This window comes from Cervus canadensis, chromosome 12, assembly GCF_019320065.1.
Source record: "Cervus canadensis isolate Bull #8, Minnesota chromosome 12, ASM1932006v1, whole genome shotgun sequence".
Taxonomy (NCBI): Eukaryota; Metazoa; Chordata; class Mammalia; order Artiodactyla; family Cervidae; genus Cervus; species Cervus canadensis.
In genome coordinates, this window is record NC_057397.1 from 39865475 (window position 1) to 39886667 (window position 21193).

The 21193-nt window shown below is 37.2% G+C and overlaps 1 protein-coding gene across 1 annotated transcript in view; it reads left to right on the plus strand.

Annotated features, from left to right (window-relative positions):
- PKIA (cAMP-dependent protein kinase inhibitor alpha) overlaps window positions 1-21193 on the plus strand; it is a 96647-nt gene that overhangs the window by 40533 nt on the left and 34921 nt on the right. The window contains exon 2 of the mRNA XM_043483740.1: window positions 14767-14895. The gene's annotated coding sequence lies outside the window, so the exon portion shown is untranslated. The remainder of the gene's footprint in view (window positions 1-14766; window positions 14896-21193) is intronic.

Genomic DNA, 21193 nt, shown 5'->3' on the forward strand with positions numbered 1-21193 from the left:
CCTGGTAGCTCAGTTGGTAAAGAATCCACCTGCAATGCAGGAGACCCTGGTTAGGTTCCTGGGTCAGGAAGACTCTCTGGAGAAGGGATAGGCTACTCACTCCAATATTCATGGGTTTTCTTGGTGACTCAGATGGTAAAGAATCTGCCTGTGATGCGGGAGACCTAGGTTTGAGCCCTATGGATAGTATAAATGTGCCCAAGTGATGAAGATAGCATGATCATGTACAGGCAATGAAACTGAGACAGAGTTTTCTGGGCTGATAGTTAAATTTTGTCCAAGACATTAATGAGAGAAGGGATGAGCAGTAGTGGCGGGAGAAAGCACTGATGGAAGTCTTGTACTGCTTGTTTAAGAACTGTGACCTGATAACCTGAAAACTGAGGTTCTGGTAAAAACTGAAGGCATACTTTTTGTAGTGTGAAAAAAATTAATAACCAGTATCTATTCATCTCTTCATGTTTGAATATGACTGTTTCGTAAATGTGTTGAAATGACTTATAAGCTCTCTTTCAGGTCTGGACTAAATGTTTATATCACAGCATTAGGGCCCATGGGGCAGCATTTGCAAGTCCAAACTTAACTGCTCTCTTTCTTAGTGTGGGGGGTGAGTATCTATGGACTTGCAAAGCAAACAACAGCAACAACAAACTTGTAGTATTTTCTTTTATCTATAATTATTAATAATGTTGTGAAGAAACCCAATTTGATATATTTATGCCAAAGTATAAGTGAAATCTTTTTTCCAAGTTTTCTTGGGATTTAGTTGATTTATAATATTGTATTTGTCCAAGAAATAGAATGTGATGATTTGGTATATGTATATATTGTGAAATGATTACCACAGTTAACCTCAATTCACATAATTATAAATTCTGTTTTTGTAACAAGAACTTTTAAGATCCTTAGCAACTTTCAAACATACAATATGGTGTTAATATGGTCATTGTGACCAAGCTGCACATTACATCCCCATTGCTCATTTATCTTATAACTGGAAGTTTTTATCTTGTGATCATCTGTACTCATTTCCCCTATCTCCAGCTTCCTGCTCTGGCAATCAATCCATTCTTTCTATCATAAGTTCAGTTTTTTAGATTTTACATATAAATGAGATCATAAAGTATTTATCTTTGTCTAATTTATTTCATTTAGCATAATGCCCTGAGTCCACCCACATGACCACAAATAGCCAGATTTCCTTCTTTCTAATGGCTGAATAATACTAGGTTGTTTTGCACCCCATTTTATTTATCCATTCATCCATCAAAAAACAGTAAGGCTGTTTCCATATCTGACTGTCATAAATCCTACAGTGAACATGGAGGTACAGATATCTTTTTGAGATAGTAATTTCATTTCCTCTGGATATATAGCTAGAAGGAAAATTGCTGGATCATATATTAGTTGTATTTTAATTTTTTTTGAAGAACCTCCACACTATTTTCTATAGTGGCTGCACCAATTTACGTTCTCACCAACAGTGCATAAGTTTTCTCTTTTCTCAACATGCTCACCAACACTTGTTATCACTTGTGTTTTTGATACTAGCCATTCTAACAGGTGCGGGGTGGCATTTAGTTAATTTAATTAGTTCTTCCTATAGAATTTTACTCATTTCTACCACATATATTATCACATAAAGATCACATAAAGATTTTTGGTCACATAAAGATTTTTGGTCATATCAACATGAAAAGCTAGGTCAGCTAATTCTGTGTTCTCCATTTAAATAACAGTAAATCACACAAATCTTTCTGAAAGAATATTGTAATTAATCTCCAAAGATAGTTTATAATTCTGTATGCTCTGCTTTCATACACATTTGGCATTCTTTTGACTTTCAGTATTTATTTATTATATTTGCAAGCCTTTTGTTAAAATAGCTGGTACACAAATCATTTCCTGATTGCCACATGATTCTATTTGTATTTTTGAGTTATTAACCTTTGGAATACAACAGTGGCTGGAGATTTGCCGGCAAAATAGTGCTTCCTTTTGGCACTTTTTGGAAAGAATATTTGTAAATCTGAATTACTGATTTATTTTGCATTCTAAATTTATATGGCACTTTCTTTTAAGCTAATGTAAATTAGACTAATTATAAGCTGTCTTTTTTCCCCACCAGGGCAAATAAAAATATAATTTGTAGAAAAGTTTTTCCTCTCCACATATTGAATCACTGTTCTCCTCTTCTTTGAAAGTTAATTCTGATTAAGATGTATTTATAACTCATTGAAATCTTTGACAAAACCTTGGCATACCTCTGAGTAATCACACATCACACTGGGTATGTGTGCTTAGTCGTGTCCGACTCTTTGTGACCCCATGGACTGTAGCCCACCAGGCTCCTCTGTCCATGGGATTCTCCAGGCAAGAATACTGGAGTGAATTGCCATTTCCTCCTCCTGGGAATCTTCCTGACCCAGAAATTGAACTCTCGCCTCCTGTATCTCCTACAGGCCATTGAAATACTTTAAAACAAATGAACAGTAATAGCTTGAATGACAAATATTACTAATATTGATATAATTTATTAAGGAGAATATGTTACAATATATTAAAATACAGATAGACAGTGAAAGAACAAATTTAATTTTCAACTAAATATTGCATTGATATTTAGACCATTGGTTAAAACATGAGAACAGGTTTCTTCCATTTCAGGGAAGCAAAATACTTGTAGATCACTTAACATTTATGAAGCATGTTCTCAGTCTGTAGGTATATATTTCCTTTATATATGTCATTTAATTTAACTACATCCCTCTGTAATTGATAGCATTATCCTGTTTGCAGATAGGAAACAGGTTCAGAAAGATTGAGAATGATAACTAATCCTAGTAAGTAGCAAAACCTAAACTGATCTAATTCCAGGGCAAAGCTCTTTCTGACACATCAGTGTGGGTCTTTATCTGTTTGAAAACTGATGAACATTAAGAGCCTTCTTCCAGAGATATGCGTGGAGAAATAACATGAGCAATAATAAAACAGTAATCTCACTAAACCATTGGTGTGTGTTTGGTCTTGCTTTCACTGATAGACCTTTTTGCAAAATTGCTTTCCTCGAGATAGTGGACTTTAAATATTTCCTCTGGAGACTTTTCTAAATTATAACTATCAGAAAATGTTTTGCTTTAAGGCTAAAGAAAAATGAAAGCTTACTTAACTACACCTCATAATTCCTGTCAGGGTAGGTATTATGGAACTCTACATCTGCCAGGATTCAAACTTAAATAAGGTGCCTCCACAAACTGTTCATTTCTCTCTGATTTCTTCCTGATATTTTGAAGTAGAAATAATCGGATAACTATTCACACAAGAGAGAAACACTTTTTCTTGATCCTCAACATCATGTTGCTGTAGGCTAATTTTTTCTCTTTTCCATTGCCCCTTAATACAGAGAATGTGTCAGTCTGCTCCACTCTGAGTGCATCTTACATAAACCTTCTCAATCAGCCAGTTTTTGCCAAATGGTCTTAGGGTTAATTGTCCCCATATATGTATAATTCTGAACTTGTCTACAACTTAAAGTCAGTAGAGCATAATGGTTAAGAGAATTGGCACTGATTTGCAAAACAGTCACACACGACTTAGCAACTGAACAACAATAACAACAACCAGACAGAGTCCAAATACTGCCCATGCCCCTAATTAGCTGTGTAAACTTGGAGAAGCCATAAGAGATCAGAGTCCTCATGCGGAAAACGGTATAATAAAAGCGTCTAGCCCTTACAGTTACTGTGATAACTAATGGAATGTGAGATAGTGCATGTTAAGCATTAGCACAGTGTCTGGCTCTTGTTAATCATACCTGCTCTTATTGTCAGTTATTCACTTTCTATTCCTGGTTTCAACTCAATGCTTAATATATAACAGCTGTTCAACACATATTTACTAGATAAAACTAGTTCTATTTAAGCAATGGGCCAATAGCAGAGTAAATACCCCTACTCATCACTTTGTCCTCAGAAAGCAAGAATAGATGCAAACCATCATAATCTCTTTTCTCACTCTAAATTTCCCATCCAGCCCCAGTAAATATTCCTGAATCCCAACAAGTTAGAGAATTTTTCAAATCACACAATTTGAAAATGGTTGGGCTTCCCTAATCTAATAATGGACTTCTCAGGTTTGTAAAGAATCCAACTGCCAATGCCTGCCAGAGATGCGGGTTCGATTCCTGGGTTTGGGAAGATTCCCTGGAGTAGGAAATGGCAACCCACTCCCAATATGTCCCAGGACCTCAAGGTCACCAGGTGTATATTAATGCAGTCTAGTTAATATAAATGATTATAGTTCATAAACTACTTATGAACTCGTTTGTGCCTTTTAAAATTTACTAACTGCAAACTGCTTTGTTCACCTCTGAGTCTTCCAAGTTTTACAACAGACTGGTACATGGAAGGTGTTTAAGAAATGTTTGTTGAATAAATGAATAAATATGTAAATGAATAGAAACTATGAAACACTAACACAAAAATATTTTTCTTTCCAAAAAATAATGAAAAAATTGCATTCAATAACAATCATTCTTAGTACTGATACATGACTTAGTCATTCCTATTCAATACAAAATATTCCATTCCATTTTTTTCTGATATTTTACAAGTTATTAATTAATGGTTTTCCTAGTAGCTCAGATGGTAAAGCATGTGCCTGCAATGCCAGAAACCCAAGCCTGGCCTTGAACTAGATTTTCCTTTTACATTCCTTCTCTGTTCAGTGCAGTGCCTGGGTAGCTAAGAGAGGAGTTTGGTTTCTCAATAGCCTGAACACCTTCATTTTGGAGGGTTTCTGGGTTAGGTCTTAGCCTCTAAATTACCATATCCATGAGGTTTATCGGCATTCTCTTTAAAATTAATTCAAGTTGTGTCTGACTCTGCGATCAGTTTGCCCAAGTATCTGTATATCTGGTTGTCTGCTCGCTCTCTTTCTCTCTCTACACACACACACACACACACACACACACACACACACACACACACACACCCTGATATCTCTCTCTACACACACACACACACACACACACACACACACACCCTGATATCTCAGTTGGTAAAGAATCTGCCTGAAATGCAGGAGACCCCGGTTCGATTCCTGGGTCGGGAAGATCTCCCGGAGAAAGGATGGACTACCTACTCCAGGGAAGGGAAGGGATGGGCTTCCCTTGTGGCTTAGCTGGTACAGAATCCGCCTGCAGTGTGGGAGACATGGGCTCGATCCCTGGTTTGGTAAGATCTCCTGGAGAAGGGAAAGGCTACCAACTCCAGTGTTCTGGCCTAGAGAATTCCATGGACTGTATAGTCCATGGGGTCACAAACAGTAGGACAGAGACTTTCACTTTCACTTTTCCTTCGCTTTCAAAGGCAATACAAAGATCAGTGCTAATGAATTAATGGGTTTGGCAGTGGACTATTTACTGACCTCTATTTTCTTAATGAGATATGAATCAACTCACCAGCCGAGACTGAGGGAAGCAGAGAAGATGGAGGAAAATTTGAGGAGAGAGGGTAAAGCTTCTAAGAAAATGGTCCTTAAGGGGAATTAGAAAGAACTTACTGGTAAGTCTGGGCAATATTACCAGTCTTGAAAACCCATTTGAAGGTGGTTTGGTCGTTAATTTATTGGAATACCAATTTGTCATGCCAAAAGATTTTTTTCACCCGCTTGGCTATGTTATAAAGAGGTAGACAAGAATGAGAGGTAACAATCGACAGACAATTCAATTAGTGATTTTTAAAACTTTTTCTGCTTCCCCCTCTCCCACTCTGAGGAGCCTTCACAGTCATAGCTGCCCTGCCGGTCACACGTACCCCAACGAGGCAGCACTCCATTATCAAAAAATTCTAAAAAATGGAACATAGATTTCCAGGTTAATTTAGCCAACTCAAACATTATACATAATATCTTCGGTTGGCAAAAGTTTTTGCAGTATAATTTAGTATTGCAGTATATTTACTTTAAGCAAGTGATTTGTCAATGTCTAGCAAGATAAAAATGTTAATAGTGTTTTACACATTAATTCTAATTCTGGACCCTTATGCCAATAAATAATTTATATCTAGAAAACTATTATATAAATAAAAGTGCTCATTATCACATCATTTGTAATGAGAAAAATTGGAAACACCTTTAATTCTTAATAGGAAAATAATTTAGTAAATTATACCCACTTATTAGAAAATTACACAGTTGTTATAATTATGAGACTATGGAACAAAATAGAATAATGCTTAATGAGGGAAGAATGAAGAAAGCTGACTTAAAATTTTGTCTACCTTGTGACAGTAATTATGTAAACATAATATTTATTAAAAATTAAAGCAAGATAAGGTTTTGAAAGCTCTATAACAGTAATAAGGATTTTATGTTGGTTTCAAAATGTTTTTAACATGGCACTTTATAGTTTTTTTTCCAGGCATAATAAGTTTTTTCTATTCCCTTTCTTAAGAATTTCTGATTATTACTTCATTTTTCCATTTCATAGTTTCAAATAAAATCAGTGATTTTATCATCAGAGAAGATTAGACTTAATTTGATGTTTCATAATTCCAAGCTATTTGGTATAAAAAGACCATATGCATTTGTAAGTTCTTTAAAAATATAATTTCAAGACTTTTTTTTGTGCTTAATCTTGCCTAGTCTGGAGATTAAGCAAACTACCTAAAATTGATAGCCACTGTTTTTTCATTTTTCTCCTTTTTATTCATTTATCTTGCCCTTCACAGAAATGATAACAAATGAGTCTGCAGGTGCATCTGCCAATTTCTTAAATCCCCTATTATCCACATTACAAAATCATACTAGGAAGAATGCTTCCATTATGTTCAGAGCTCTTTAGTTTTTATGCTTCAGCATTCTGTACGAAGTATCTTATATATCTTATATAAGTGCAAAACTTGGATTCAACTTCTGGAAGCTTTTGATTTCTTAGTTCAAAAGTGACAGATCCTTAATTCAGCCATATGATTCACAATTGTTTGTACAGTAAGAAGCTCCTAAATCATGATTTGATGAATACCTGGCAGTTTTCTTGCCATTTTTCAAAAGTTCTTTATTAAACATCTCTCTCTCTCTCTTTCACACACACACACACACACATTTTGATTAAAAACAGACTTTGGCATTATAAAGTTTAAGATTCTATTTCCAGTTCTACAGTATCAGGGCCACTTCTTTTTAGGCAAGTAACCTAATGTCTCTGAATCTTGTTATTTTCATCTCTAAAATGGAGATTACAATTACATCAGACAGTCCTCAAAACATCTGTAGTGATTTCAGAGTTTCTTTTTCAGAGTCAGGTACAAAGCAGGCACTCAGTAAATGACTAGTGCTTTTATTACTTTATTATTATTTCTGTATTTAATTTTAACTGAGTCAGTGAGTTCCTATAATAAAAATGCAATTTCAAGTAAATCAGGTAACACCTATTATCAGCAAAAATTTTAACTGAGTTCATTACTTTCTATGCAACTCAGATTAGTGTTCTGCCTTTTTTCTGTGCCGTATGTAGGTGTTCAACAGATTAAGTTAATAAATGTATGAATACATGAATGTGTAGGTGAATGATTAAATGCTTATTTTTGAGAAGGTAGAAAAAAATATGACACAGTGGAACAAATAAGAGAATAGTCTATGGGAAAATATGGCAAACTCACACATGTGCCCAGGGCCAGCCTAGGAAAAATTGCTTTTTTTTTTTTTAAAGAAAAATGTGTCAAAATAACTTATTTAGTACTAATAAAAATAGTCATATCAACCATACTAAAATAGAATGTTGAGCTACAGTTCCATTAAGTGACATTGTGCCAGCACTCATTCAATAAGTTGTGTCCGACTCTGTGGCCCATGCTCCTCTGTTCATGGGTATTCCTGGCAAGAATACTGGAGTGGGTTGCCATTTCCTCCTCTAAGGATTTTTCCCAGGAATTGAACCTGCGTGTCCTATGTCTCCTACACTGGCAGCTGGATTCTTTTGTGGATTCTTTAATCACTGAGCCACTTGGGAAGCCCCTGAGTGACATTATATAGTCTCAATTTGTGGAAAGCTTTTGAGATGGCTGAAAAAAGATGGTGAGTGACCTTTGAGCAGAAAAGATGGAGAGAAATGGCTTTTCCTACATTCTACTGTGCCTTTAAGTAAAATGCTTCATAATCTTGCTGCATAGCTGTATGTCATTTGGCTTTAGGCACCTATTGTAATTTACCCTGTGAAGATAAGGTTTTGCCATGGAGAGGATTTGTAGAAGTAACACACTTTCCAGTACCATTGGCAACCACAGGTAGCAAAAACTCCAGTTTAGATGAAACTACTATCAAATGATAGTATCATTTCCTTGTGAGTGTTTTGGGAAAAGATGGGTAGGAAGTGTATACAAGTGAACCATTTATTGACTGAAACAACATTTCGTCATTTTGAAAACATAAAATACATTAAAGTTGTTAGAGCATCATACATTACTATTTCACTGTACTTTAGACATTGCCTACAATCAACTGCCTACCTATAAATTGTAGTAATTTCTGCCCTTTGAAACATTATCATTTACTAAAGTCCATACATTAGTCAAATTTCTTAGTTTTTACCTAATTCCCTTCTGTTTCAGGATTTCATTCAAGACATCACACTACATTTAGTTGTCATGTTTCCTTAGGCTCCTCTTGAGATTGATGGTTTCTCAGACTCCTTGGTTTGGATGACTTGGACAATTTTGAGTAGTCAGAATTTTGTAGGATGCCCATTATTGGGATTTGTTTGATGCATTTTTCATAATAAGATTAGAATTATGTGTTTTGGGGAGGAAGACCACAGCGTAGAAGGGTTATTTTGTCAGATCACATCACATGTACATAGTATCAGCATGCATTATGCATGCTGAGGTTGATCTTGATCACCTGGCTGAGGTAGTGTTTTCCAGGTTTCTTCATTGTAGCGTTACTCTTTTCCCCCTTTCCTCTTGTACTTTTTGGAAGGAAGTTTTGGAAGGAAGCTTAGCCCACAACTAAGAAATAGGAAGTTATGCTTAAGATGGAGTATCTACATAAACTATTTGGAATTGTTTTTCACTCGAGTTTTTTCTATTCTCATTCATTTATTTATGTATCCAATTATTTACATCAGAATAACTCATGGGTTTTTATTTTGTATTTTGGGTAATCATCTAATTCTACTTTATTTGTTGCTCAAATTGCTTTAGTCTTGAACCTTATGAACTCTTTCAATTGGCTTTTGTGCCACTTTGATGTATCCCCATTTGGATGGTTTATCTGTTTTTACACTTCCATACCCTATATGATGGTCTAAACTCATCTTATATATTCACTGCCCCAGTCCTAGAATCAGCGATTTCTTCAAAGATAACTAGATCTTCTTATTGGAGAATGGTATTAGACACGAAGATCTGGCTTTGGAGTATGCTAATTGTGACTCAAATGTTGTTGCTTCCAAGTCTTCTCAGCTGACAGAGCAAAGAGATAATATGTATGTATATTAACCATGTATATGCACATATCTATAAATATCTCTCTACATAACTGTATTAAGCTAATATGAATATTAAACTAAATATGGATGTATATTGAGGTTTCCAGCTCTAATCTGTTATCACATAGATCATTTTAGCCCCATCTCTTGCTAAATTGCATATCTTTAAATTGCAACTCCAGCAAAACACTTGACTTTTAGAAGTGAAAAAATCAAATTGTAGCAACTTTGGGAACCACGTTATCTAGCAGAATAATTCTTAAAGGGCAAGGTGTGCGTCATCAAATTTTAATTTACAGTCAGCAGTGCTTTTTTAACATGAGTAGGTCTCTAGACTTCTGCTTCCGAGAACTGAAGCAACTCATTTCTCCCAGGTTCTCTCCCTTGAAACTAAAACCCTGAACATAACAACAAACAAGCAAAGAAAGACACTGAAAGGTGGAAATGAGAAGGCAGAGTTACTAAGGACTTTGGGACTTGGGGAATGACATGGTGATGAGTCCCTTGTGTTTCCTATTGCTTCCTATACATTCCTATAGAGGGTACTATAGGAGCCTCCAAACCATAACCACCAACAGAACACACAAACCGCCAACAGAACACACAAACCACCAACAGAACACACAAAAAGCTTCAAAAAAAACCCCAAAAAACCTGTTCTCCCAAGCCTAAGTATGAAGAAAAGGGTTGCGAAAAACAGAAAACTGTTCGGGCAATACACACACCATTCAGTGGAGGGTACCTGGTGGTTCAGATGATAATCTGCCTGTAATGTGGGACACCGGGGTTTGATCCCTGGGTGGGAAAGATCCCCAGGAGAAGGAAATGGCAACCCACTCCAGCCATTTCTTGCCTGGGAAATCCCATGGACAGAGGAGCCTGGCGGGCTCTAGTCCATGGGGTCACAAAGCAGACATGATTGAGCGACTAACACTTTCACTTTTCACACTATTCAAGCCAAATGCCATTTCCTACGTCCTGTGGTTTTGGCTAGGCCAAGTGAGGCTATGATCTTCCACGCCACCCCACTCCTGCCCTCCAGAAAAGGCAGCACTCTGATTCCCCACCAGGTTTGCAACCCACTCTAGTATTCTTACTGGAAAAATCCCATGGACAGAGGAGCTAGTCAGACACAACTGAGTGACAAAGCATGCACACACGCCTCCATAGTGTATATGTCAATTCCAATCACCCTCCCTCTTCCACTTGGTATCCATAACTTTTTCTCTATGTCTGTGTCTGTATTTCTGCTTTGCAAATGGATCATCTATACCATTTTTCTAGATTCCATATACATGCATTAATATATGATATTTGTTTTTCTTTTTCTGATGCACTTTACTCTGTATGACAGTCTGTAGGTCCATACACATCTCTGCAAATGACCCAATTTTTTCTATTTTATGGCCGAGTAATAGTCTACTGGGGGTTCCCAGGTGGCGCTAGTGGCAAAGAATTTCCCTGCCAGTTCAGGAGACATAAGAGACAAGGATTTTGATCCCTGGGTTAGGAAGACCGCCTGGAGGAGGGCATGGCAACCCACTCCAGTATTCTTACCTAGAGAATCCTGCAGAGAGAGGAGCCTGGAGAGTTACCATCCATAGGGTCGCAAGAAACTGAACATGACTGAAGCATCTTAGCATCAGTTCAGTTCAGTTTCTCAGTTGTGTCTGACTCTTTGCGACCCCATCGACTGAAGCATAACAGGCTTCCCTGTCCATCACCAACTCCTGGAGCTTGCTCAAACTCATGTCATCGAGTCGGTGATGCCATCCAACTGTCTCATCCTCTGTCGTCCCCTTCTCCTCCTGCCCTCAATCTTTCCCAGCATCTGGGTCTTTTCTAGTGAGGCAGTTCTTTGCATCAGGTGGCCAGAGTATTGGAGTTTCAGCTTCAGCATCAGTTCTTCCAATAAATATTCAGGACTGATTTCCTTTAAGATTGACTGGTTTGATCTCTTTGCAGTCCAAGGGAATCTCAACAGTCTTCTCCAACACCACAGTTCTAAAGCATCAATTCTTTGACACTCAGCTTTCTTTATAGTCCAGCTCTCACATCCTTACATGACTACTGGGAAATAGTGTGTGTGCAACTTAGCATGCACACACACTATTCCATTGTGTGTATGTATGTGTGTTTGTACATACATCTTCTTTATCCATTCCTCTTTTGATGGATATTTAGCTTGCTTCCACGTCCTGGCTATTATAAATAGTGCTGCAATGAACACTGGGGTATATGTGTCTTTTAGAATTGTGATTTTTCTCAGGGTTTATGCCCAGTTTTCTGGATCATATGGTAGTTTTATTTTTAACTTTTAAGGTACCTCCATACTGTTCTCCATAGTGGTCCTATCAATTTACATTCCTACCAACGGTGTAAGTATACTTATCTTTTGATAGCCAGGATTATTATCACCCTTCTCCAGCAATCCAGCCACAGTAGTTCCAGAATGATCTTTCTAAACCTAAAATAAGCAAATTTATCTTATGAAAATACCTGATTGTGTTGTGGAACTTTTCTCTCTTCTCTTCTAAGTTTTCAACTAAAATCCTTCAGTGGATTCCCGTATCCTTGGGAAAAAAATCTCACAACCTAACTCTTTTTGTCCGTTGGGCTGCTATAAGAATACACTACAGGTTGGGTGGCTCGTAAACAACAGACATTTTTTTCTTGCAGTTCTGGAGACTGGAAGTGCAAGAACAGGGTGCCAGTATGGTCAGATGAGGCTTCCCTGGTGGCTCAGTGGTAAAAAAATTACCTGCAATGCAGGAACAGTAGGAGACATGGCTTAGGTCTCTGGGCCGGGAAGATCCCCTGGAGGAGGGCATGGCAACCCACTCTAGTATTCTTGCCTGGAGAATCCCATGGACAGAGGAGCCTAGTGGGCTGCAGCCCTTAGGGTCACAAAGAGTTGGACACGACTGAAGTGACTTCGCACTCATGCATGGAATGTCAGATGAGGGCCTTCTTCTGAGTCAGACTTATTGTATTTTCACATGGCAGAAGAGGCTAGGAAGCTCTGTGGTGTCTTTTTGTTTGTAGGAACACTAATACCATTCCTGATGGCTGTGCCCTCATGATCTAATCTTTCTCAAAGACCCCACCTACAATGGGAAATTAATATTTCAGCATATGAATTTGGAGGGGCACACAGAGATTCGACCGTAGCACTTACTATACCTGCATGGACCATTCATGATATTGCTTCTGACACCCTCTCCATTATCTTCATTTCTTATACTCCAATGAGCATTTCTTATATTGATTATAAATGGATCTCCTTTCTGCTCTGATTCTTAACCATTCATTTTCTTGCAACTGTGAATTTATCTTCTCTTTTCCTTAAAAATGCACCCCTCCTTCCTGTTACATATCCGTTTCCATTGACTTCTATAGGAAGCCCTGCTGATACTTCCCATATACTGTCCACAGCAAGAATTAAGATGTTACTGTGTCTTCCTATAGCATTCTGTAATAATTTTTACTGTAATTATGAATTTTATTTGGATGTCACATTACATTTAATTCTAGATGGCAAGATCATGATTTTAGTAACAGTAACACTAGTGTTAGCTTAACCCATGATATACTCTAGCTGTTCAATAAATGTTTGTTGAATGAGTGAATGAATGAATGCATGAATCATCAGCTTGAAATCTTAATCATTTTACCTTTTAAAAATCTGTTCAAAGACATAATTTTTCAAAAAATTAAGGACTTAGGATCCTAAACTTCATTTGATAGAGGAAATTTTTACTGACACATCATGTTTAAATACCTCTAGGTAAAACCATTAACCCAGGAATTTAAGGTTATCCATTTAGACTCACAAGCCAGTAACTAATACCTCCTGCCCCCACTGTATCAGATGGTATCAGTGCTCACCTCATATCTCCCAGCCTCATCATTCCAGTATATACTGATAGAATCATCTAACATCTGCAAGTAGCCACTCTAGGACAGGTCAGAAGTGTACAGGAGTTAATATATCTGGGTGTAGCTCTCAACCAAGGACAGAGGGGGACTGGAAGATAAGTACTTCAAGTTTCTCACCCCATCTTGGAATAACTCTGAGATGTGTTCTATAGTGTTTTAGAGAACTCCCCTCGAGGCCTGACAGCAGTTTCCTGCAGAAGAAATCTGTTCAGTAATGTACCTCTATTGATTTCTTTCCATATCTCTGCTCTCAAATCCCACTCCACTTCTGAGTTTTCTGGAAGAACCTCCCAGATGAACAGTTGGCATTCAAATTCTTGCCTCAGGTTCTACTTCTAGGGAAATTCAATTTGTAGCATCCTACCAATCCAGTGCTCCTTACAGAGCCATCACTGCTGCAAGTATGAAGGCTTGGCTCATTTTGTGTCACTCCACCTGCATCCTAATACTTTTAAACAGATTGGCAAGAGCATGACCTTGAAGAGAAAAATAGTTTATATGAGAATGGCCAGTGGATAAAGGAAAGGAGAGACAGTGCCATTTGTTTTCCATTGATGATAGTATGAAATTTATAGACAGATGGTCTAACAGGTGTGACTATAGTTTGAGGACACTGCCCCCTTGGTTGCTAAGGAAACTGCTATTATTATTATGGAAACACAGTCTCACAACGTTATTGCTTCACTTGATGTAGCCTGTTTCTTAACTCTAGTATCTTTCTAAATCACTGAATAGCAGCCAACAGATTCATTCTCTTCCCACGACTTCATCACAAAGAGACACACATGTGCGCATACACATACACACGCACACTTTTGTATATGCCAGTGCTAGAAAAGACAAGCTCATGGTGCATGTATGCAATGGATACTGTAAATTACAGGTCTCCAGGAAATACTGTTCTACAGGTTTCTATGTTTATTTCATGAATAATTAAGTTTAGTAAAATTAATAATTTCCTAAAGATCTTGATGAAAACTGAAGAAAGAAAATTCTAAAGAAAAAAACTTAGAAACCTGCCTTTTGCCCTCACTTTGTGCCTTAATGAACAAAAGGTAACAGGGACTTTTTCTGAAGTCTTTGTTTGGGTTGAAGACACAAGAGGCAACCGGTACTCTTATCATAATATGTGAAGTTTGTGAGTATGTAAACTTTTTCATCTCCTGCCCTGGCAGGTTCTTTACCGCTAGGGCCACCTGGGAAGCCCGTGCAAACTTAGAAAGCATGAATTTTTTGAAAGCTATTATAGTGTTTAGAAGCTGTATGCTTTGGATGTTTACTTAAAACTGAAAAATGAGGTCTATATATACAAATAATTTCTCTTTCTGTATCCATTTCAGTTTCCTGAGTTTCTGGGAAGGCCTGGTGTCTCCAAAGGAACAGTTTATAGTAGAAGCGTGGAGGTCTGATTCAAGAAAAAATAATCCAGGATAAGCCAATGAATTGAGGACAAGAAGGTTTCCAATCAGGTAGGAACACTTAATCTCACACAATCACCTTAAATAAAATGTGCTGTTACCTGGATACGACACAACTGCTTGGAAAAGATGGATTTATAACCTACTCTACAAGGAAACTATCCCCAGTTCCCTTGGAGGTTGTGGTGTTTATCAGAGTACCGTGGGGGGAAATGAGTACAATAACAGTATGATGCATTTTTCCATTTTTAGCTCATTGTTGACAAGTACACTTGGTGATCTTGGTGCCTGTGATTTAGTCCCATGAGCTTAGGTATGTGGAACAGCAGTTAACCCTTTTTAGTATTTTCTCCCAAGACAAATCATTTTTATAGGTTGTTTCCATGATCTTCTAGTTGCTTATCACAATTAAGCATCAAGTCTCCTAAATGAGGTATAGTTCCAGTCATTCTGAAATTAGCTTGGTTCTTATTGGGACACATCTTGGTCTTGGCACAAAGTGAGTTCACATAAGGAATTGCAAGGAGGAGAATGGGACATGGGAAAGAGGAGTTCATTGTTTCCTGTGCACGTCAGAACTCCTCTGACAATTGTATTTTCATTAGCAATGTCAACTTAAAAAATATTCACAACCTAAAGGTTGAGAGTTATGTTTTATTTGGTGGGAATTTTTAGGACTTCAAGATCAGGAGGCAGCATCTCAAGTAACCCTGAGAGAACTGCTCCAAGGAGGTGAGACGGGGAGCTAGGTTTTATAGAAGTTTTGCAACAAAAGGCAGGTAGACCGAACATCAGAAGATCATTGTTAATTAAAGAAAAATCAGATATTTCAAGTTAAGTAGCTTAGCACTTTTCTATGTATGGGAGGATGCAAGAGTCTGGGCTCATTGAAATCATTCCTTCGATATGCACCTCAGCTATATGGAACCAGTATCCTGTGTTTTCATATCTTGAGCTGCTTCAGGGCTGACCATAGAGAGTGGCTGCAGTCTGATCTCTGCTAGATGGTAGATAGTCTTTCTTTCCTGAGTTCCCTCAGGGCTCACCAGTTTACCATCAGTGATGCCTGCAATCACTGATGACTGTCACATCCTTTGTCTACTGATATGCAAGAAATTTTCCATTTTTCAGAGTTTGTGATAAAACCTTACAGTAAAAGGAATAATGAAGATGTCCTATTATATGGCTGGACAAAAGATAGTAGTGACATCAAAATCAGGGCCTATCTGTCTCATCTGCAGTTATAGAGTCAGTGTTTAGCTGAGTATATATGACTCCTTATCCGTATTCAATAAGAAAAGCATGATGAATGACTTAAGGATGAATTAATGAATGAAAAAAAGTTAATATAGTAGAAGCTGTGTTTTATCTTTGCATTTTCTTGTGAAACCTCGCAATTCTAAGAATAATTTTAAGACCAATACAGACCTCATATTTGTCACGGTCTATGACAGAAGTATCCAGAGATGAAAGCCTGGTTCTCAGATACTGATAAAGTTAACAATCTATCAAGTTTAATAATTTACAATTCATCCCATTACATTTAGGCATTTACCTACATGAGCCATATAATTAAATGTTGACTGGAAAAAAAATGCCCAACCTAAAAGTTGAGAATTCTGTTTTATTCAGCAGACATATTGAAGACTTAAGTCTTAAGATTTAAGACTTAAGTCAGGAGACAGGTTCTCAGGTAGCTCTGAAGGACTGCTCTGAAGAGTTAAGGGAGGAGCCAGGATATTTAGGACATTTTGCAAAAAAAACAGGCAGTCAGAACATCAAAAGATCACTGCTAACTAAAGAAACTAGACATCTCAAGTTAATGAATTTAGCACCTCTCAATATCTGGTAAGATGCAAGAATCTGGGCTCATTTGGAATCATTCCATTGTATGCACTTTAAATATCTAGGGCCAGTATTCTGTTTTTTCTATCTTGAGGTCCCCCCCTGGTGCAGCTTTGGAGGTGGCAGTAGTGGCTGACGGCTTGATGACTATAACATCCTTTGTTACTGATATGACAGGAGATATCTTTGTCCACATAAATGACTTGAATATGGATAGCACGTCCCTGGATGTGCAAAACATGATTCTTGGAGCATTTTTATGAAGTTAAGGGCAAATTCAGAATCATTAGCAGCTAAAATTGCTCTTTATACATCTCCACAGGTAGGTAGTCAACTGCTGTTCCTAGCTTCTTTATTCCCAAGGGATAACAAAAAGCCATGTAATTCAAGAAAAAAATGTAAAATTTAGCACCATGCCATTTCCACAAAACCAAACACACAGATATACAGATATACACACACAGATACACAAACTCTCTCAGATATGAAGTAATAACCTAAAATAGGACCCTGGAACTCAATTGCAGAATAGCTGATGTACTCATATTTGATGATTTTCTTTGATTAATGTTTGCTATTTATATAGATTTATATTAATAACATTCAGAGTTGCTATATGGAAAAATAACTTTGTGCCAGTATTGTCTTTGTCTGTGTTATCAATAATGTATGAGATTGCCTCCTCTGCTCCATCCTTTTCCTGTAATATCTTATGGGCAGGAGATGTAGTTATCAGTTGTTTTTAAAATTTCTAGATAGCCAAAAGACTAATATCATTTAAATAAAGAAGGCAAATTATCCCAAAGTAGGTGGCTTCATTATGGAACATAAAGTCCTCATAGTAAAGGGGAAGAACTTCATAGCTAAAAGGCTTCAGTTGCAGAAGATTTGTGAGTAAATATGTATGTTGTTTCAAAGTGGACTTTCTTTTCTATAATTAATGTCTGGGACTTATCTTTGGTACTAATGGATTTTGATTTTAAAGTATTATTAGGTAATATACCAAAGGATATATTAAATTGGATGTAACTTATGAGAAATTATAAAATAAACTCCTTCAAACACACCACCAAAATTAAGAACTAGAATCAAAATTGTTGAATATTCTCTCTGTTCTCTACCCTGGTTTCACCTTCCTTTCACCAAAGAAATCACTCTCATCTTGGCTTTCTGTTCAGCATTCATTTAATCTTTATGTGATTTTGCTTGTTATTGAAATTTATAAAATGGATATCATACTTTAGTCTTCTGTGCTTGCTTCTTTACTCAACATCATGTTTCTAAGGTTCGTACATTTTGTTTTAACTCATGTTCATTCATTTTACTGGAGAAGGGAATGGCAACCCACTCCAGTATTCTTACCTGGAGAATCACATGGGCAGAGGAGAAAATTCCATATTGTATAAACATAAGAAAATATATTTATTAGTCTATTAATGATATTGAGGCCTATTATGAACAGTACTTCCATGAACATCTATTTTAATGTTTCCTGGTACACATGTGCAAGATTTTATTTAACATAAGTAAAAGAGCATACCACTAAGAGTAGAATTGCTGAAAATTCAAATATTCAACTTTAAAATATTATGCCAAATGTTTTCCAAAGCTATACAGTCTGTTTTTAGTCCTTCTGTTCTATAGCTTCACCAGTAAGAATGGACAATCTAGGCAGTATACATTCTCTTCCAGTTTTTGTATTAGTCTGCTCGGTTTCCCCCAAAAATTTATACCACAGACTTAATGGCTTAAAAAAAGAGAGATTTATCTTCTCCCAGTTCTGGAGGCTGGAATTCCAGGATCAAGGTGTTGGCAGTTTGGTGTCTTTCTGAGGTCTCTTTCCTTGAGCTGCAGATGGCCACTGCCTTCCGGCTGTGTCTTCACATGTCCTTTTCCCTGTGGTTGTGCATCTTTGGTGTCTCTTCCTCTTCTTATGACACTGGTCATATAGGTTGAGAATCCTTCATTTGTTTAAACAGTTGCCTGTGTTTCCTTTCCTGTGAAATTCCAGAAAATATCTTTTCTCCATTATTCTGTTGTTTATCTTTTTCTTACTTATTTCTTATTGTTCTTTGTGCTTAGTCATTCAGTCTTGTCCGACTCCAAGACCCTATGAACTGTAGCCTGCCAGGCTTCTCTGTGCATGGGGATTCTCCAGGCAAGAATCCTAGAGTGGGTTGCCATGCCCTCCTCCAGGGGATCTTCCCAACCCAAGGGTTGAACCCGGGTCTCTTGCATTGCAGGCAGATTCCTTACCAGCTGAGCCACCAGGGAAGCCCTGATATTGTTCTTTAAATGCAAGCAAATAATCCTTTGTCAGCTATATCTGACACAAATAAGTTATGTCTTGCCTTCTTACTTTTTTAATGTTATCTGGTGATAAATAGCAGCTTTAAATTTTAATGAAATCAAATTTATCTTTTAGCCTAGTGCCTTTTTGTCTTACTTAAAATATGCTCTCCTAGCTTGATGCTACACAGATATAGTAGATTTTCTTCTGAAAGTTCTAGTGTATCTGTGTTCTATATTCAAGTCATTAATGTATCTAGAATTGACTTGTGTATATATTTCCCAATTTCTTTGTTTTCTTATGAATACTTTAGTTTTCCAGGATCACTTTGGAATGATTTTTTTTTAGGTGTGTCTGAGCCATTCTTGAACATTTGGCCATTCATATGAATTTCAGAATTAGCTGGTATGCAAAACCTCTGTTAAATATTTTTATTGTAAATATACTGAATGTTTAAGTGAAGTTGGGGAAATTTTACATCATTATGATGGTCTCTTTATCCATAAATAAAATGTATTTCTTCATTTAATTATGTTTCAATGAGGGTTTGTCATTTTATCCATAAATGTCTCACACATCTTTATTTAGATTTATTCCTAGGCAACTTTTTTTCTATTTTAAAGAATTGCTAAGCTCTTTCTTTTTGCTGGATTAGAGAATCCTGTAGGTTTTTGTATCTTGAGCTTACATCTGTCCATCTTGCTAATATTGCTTCTTAGTAAGAGAGAGAAGTTTCTTAGCAAAAGGAATAAATGTAAAATTAAATAAAAATGTTATGGGTCAGCTCTGGTCAATAATAGAACTCTCTGTGATAATGGAAATGTTCTTGTGCTCTGCTTATGCTTAGTCGCTCAGTCATGTCTGACTCTTTGCGATCCCATGGACTGTAGCCCATCCTCCTCTGTCCATGGGATTCTCCAGACAAGAATACTGGAGCGGGTTGCCAGGCCCTGCTCCAGAGGATCTTCCCAACCCAAGGGTTGAACCCAGGTCTTCTGCATTGCACGTTCTTAGTGCTATCAAATCTATAGCCATTAGTCACAAATGTTTTAAAAAATTTTTAACATAAATTAAATAAAATCAATAAGATTAAAAATTCAGTTCTTGAGTCACACTTGCCCACATTTCAGGTATTTAATAGCCACTTGTTAATAAGGGACGCTATATTGGACATTTGGCTCTAAACTATTAGACTGTGGAGCCATGCAGTCCGGGGTTTTATCTTTGTCAGTGGCCTAATGAGATCTTTTCATGTGCCTATTATTCTGTTATTAAAAAGAGAAGTTACTTAACAGTCATCTCTAACATTTTGTGGAGAAGGCAATGGCACCCCACTCCAGTACTCTTGCCTGGAAAATCCCATGGACAGAGGAGCCTGGTAGGCTGCAGCCCTTGGGGTCGCGAAGAGTCAGACACAACTGAGTGACTTCACTTTCACGCATTGGAGAAGGAAATGGCAACCCATTCCAGTGTTCTTGCCTGGAGAATCCCAGCGACGGGGGAGCCTGGTGGGCTGCCATCTGTGGGATCACACAGAGTCGGACACGACTGAAGCAACTTAGCAGCAGCAGCAGCTAACGTTTTGAAATAATCCAACATACAGCTTTCACCACCCATGAATTTCTTGAACCATATTTATGTTCCTAAACTACTTCTTGAATCAAGTGTCCACTTGATTCATGACCTTATAAATGCAATTTTGATCATTTTCCCTGAAATCTCATATTTGTATAACCATGTGGAAATGTATTTCCTACCTTTTTGCCCTCTTATAAGCTCTTCCTGTATTTTAATCCTCATAAGCTTATATCCCCTAATGTTAAATACTTAATATCAGTAGTTTGTAAAAAAATTTAAGAGATCATTGGTAATCTTTTTTTCAACTGTCTATACATTTAAACAGTGTGTTGCAATAAGAAATAATGCTTACTAATAAAAAGACCCAAGCCATAGTTTTACCCACCAAAATGAACTTTATGTGCATTCAAATAAGGTTTATATAAGGTATATAAGATTAATTCTCATTCTAAAATTGTTATGATTATTTGGGCTTCCCTGGTAGCTCAGCTGGTAAAGAATTTGCCTGCAATGCAGGAAAACCTCATTCGATTCCTGGGTTGGAAAGATCCGCTGGAGAAGGGATAGGCTACCCACTCCAATATTCTTGGGCCTCCCTGTGGCTCAGATGGTAAAAGATCCACCTGCACTGTGGGA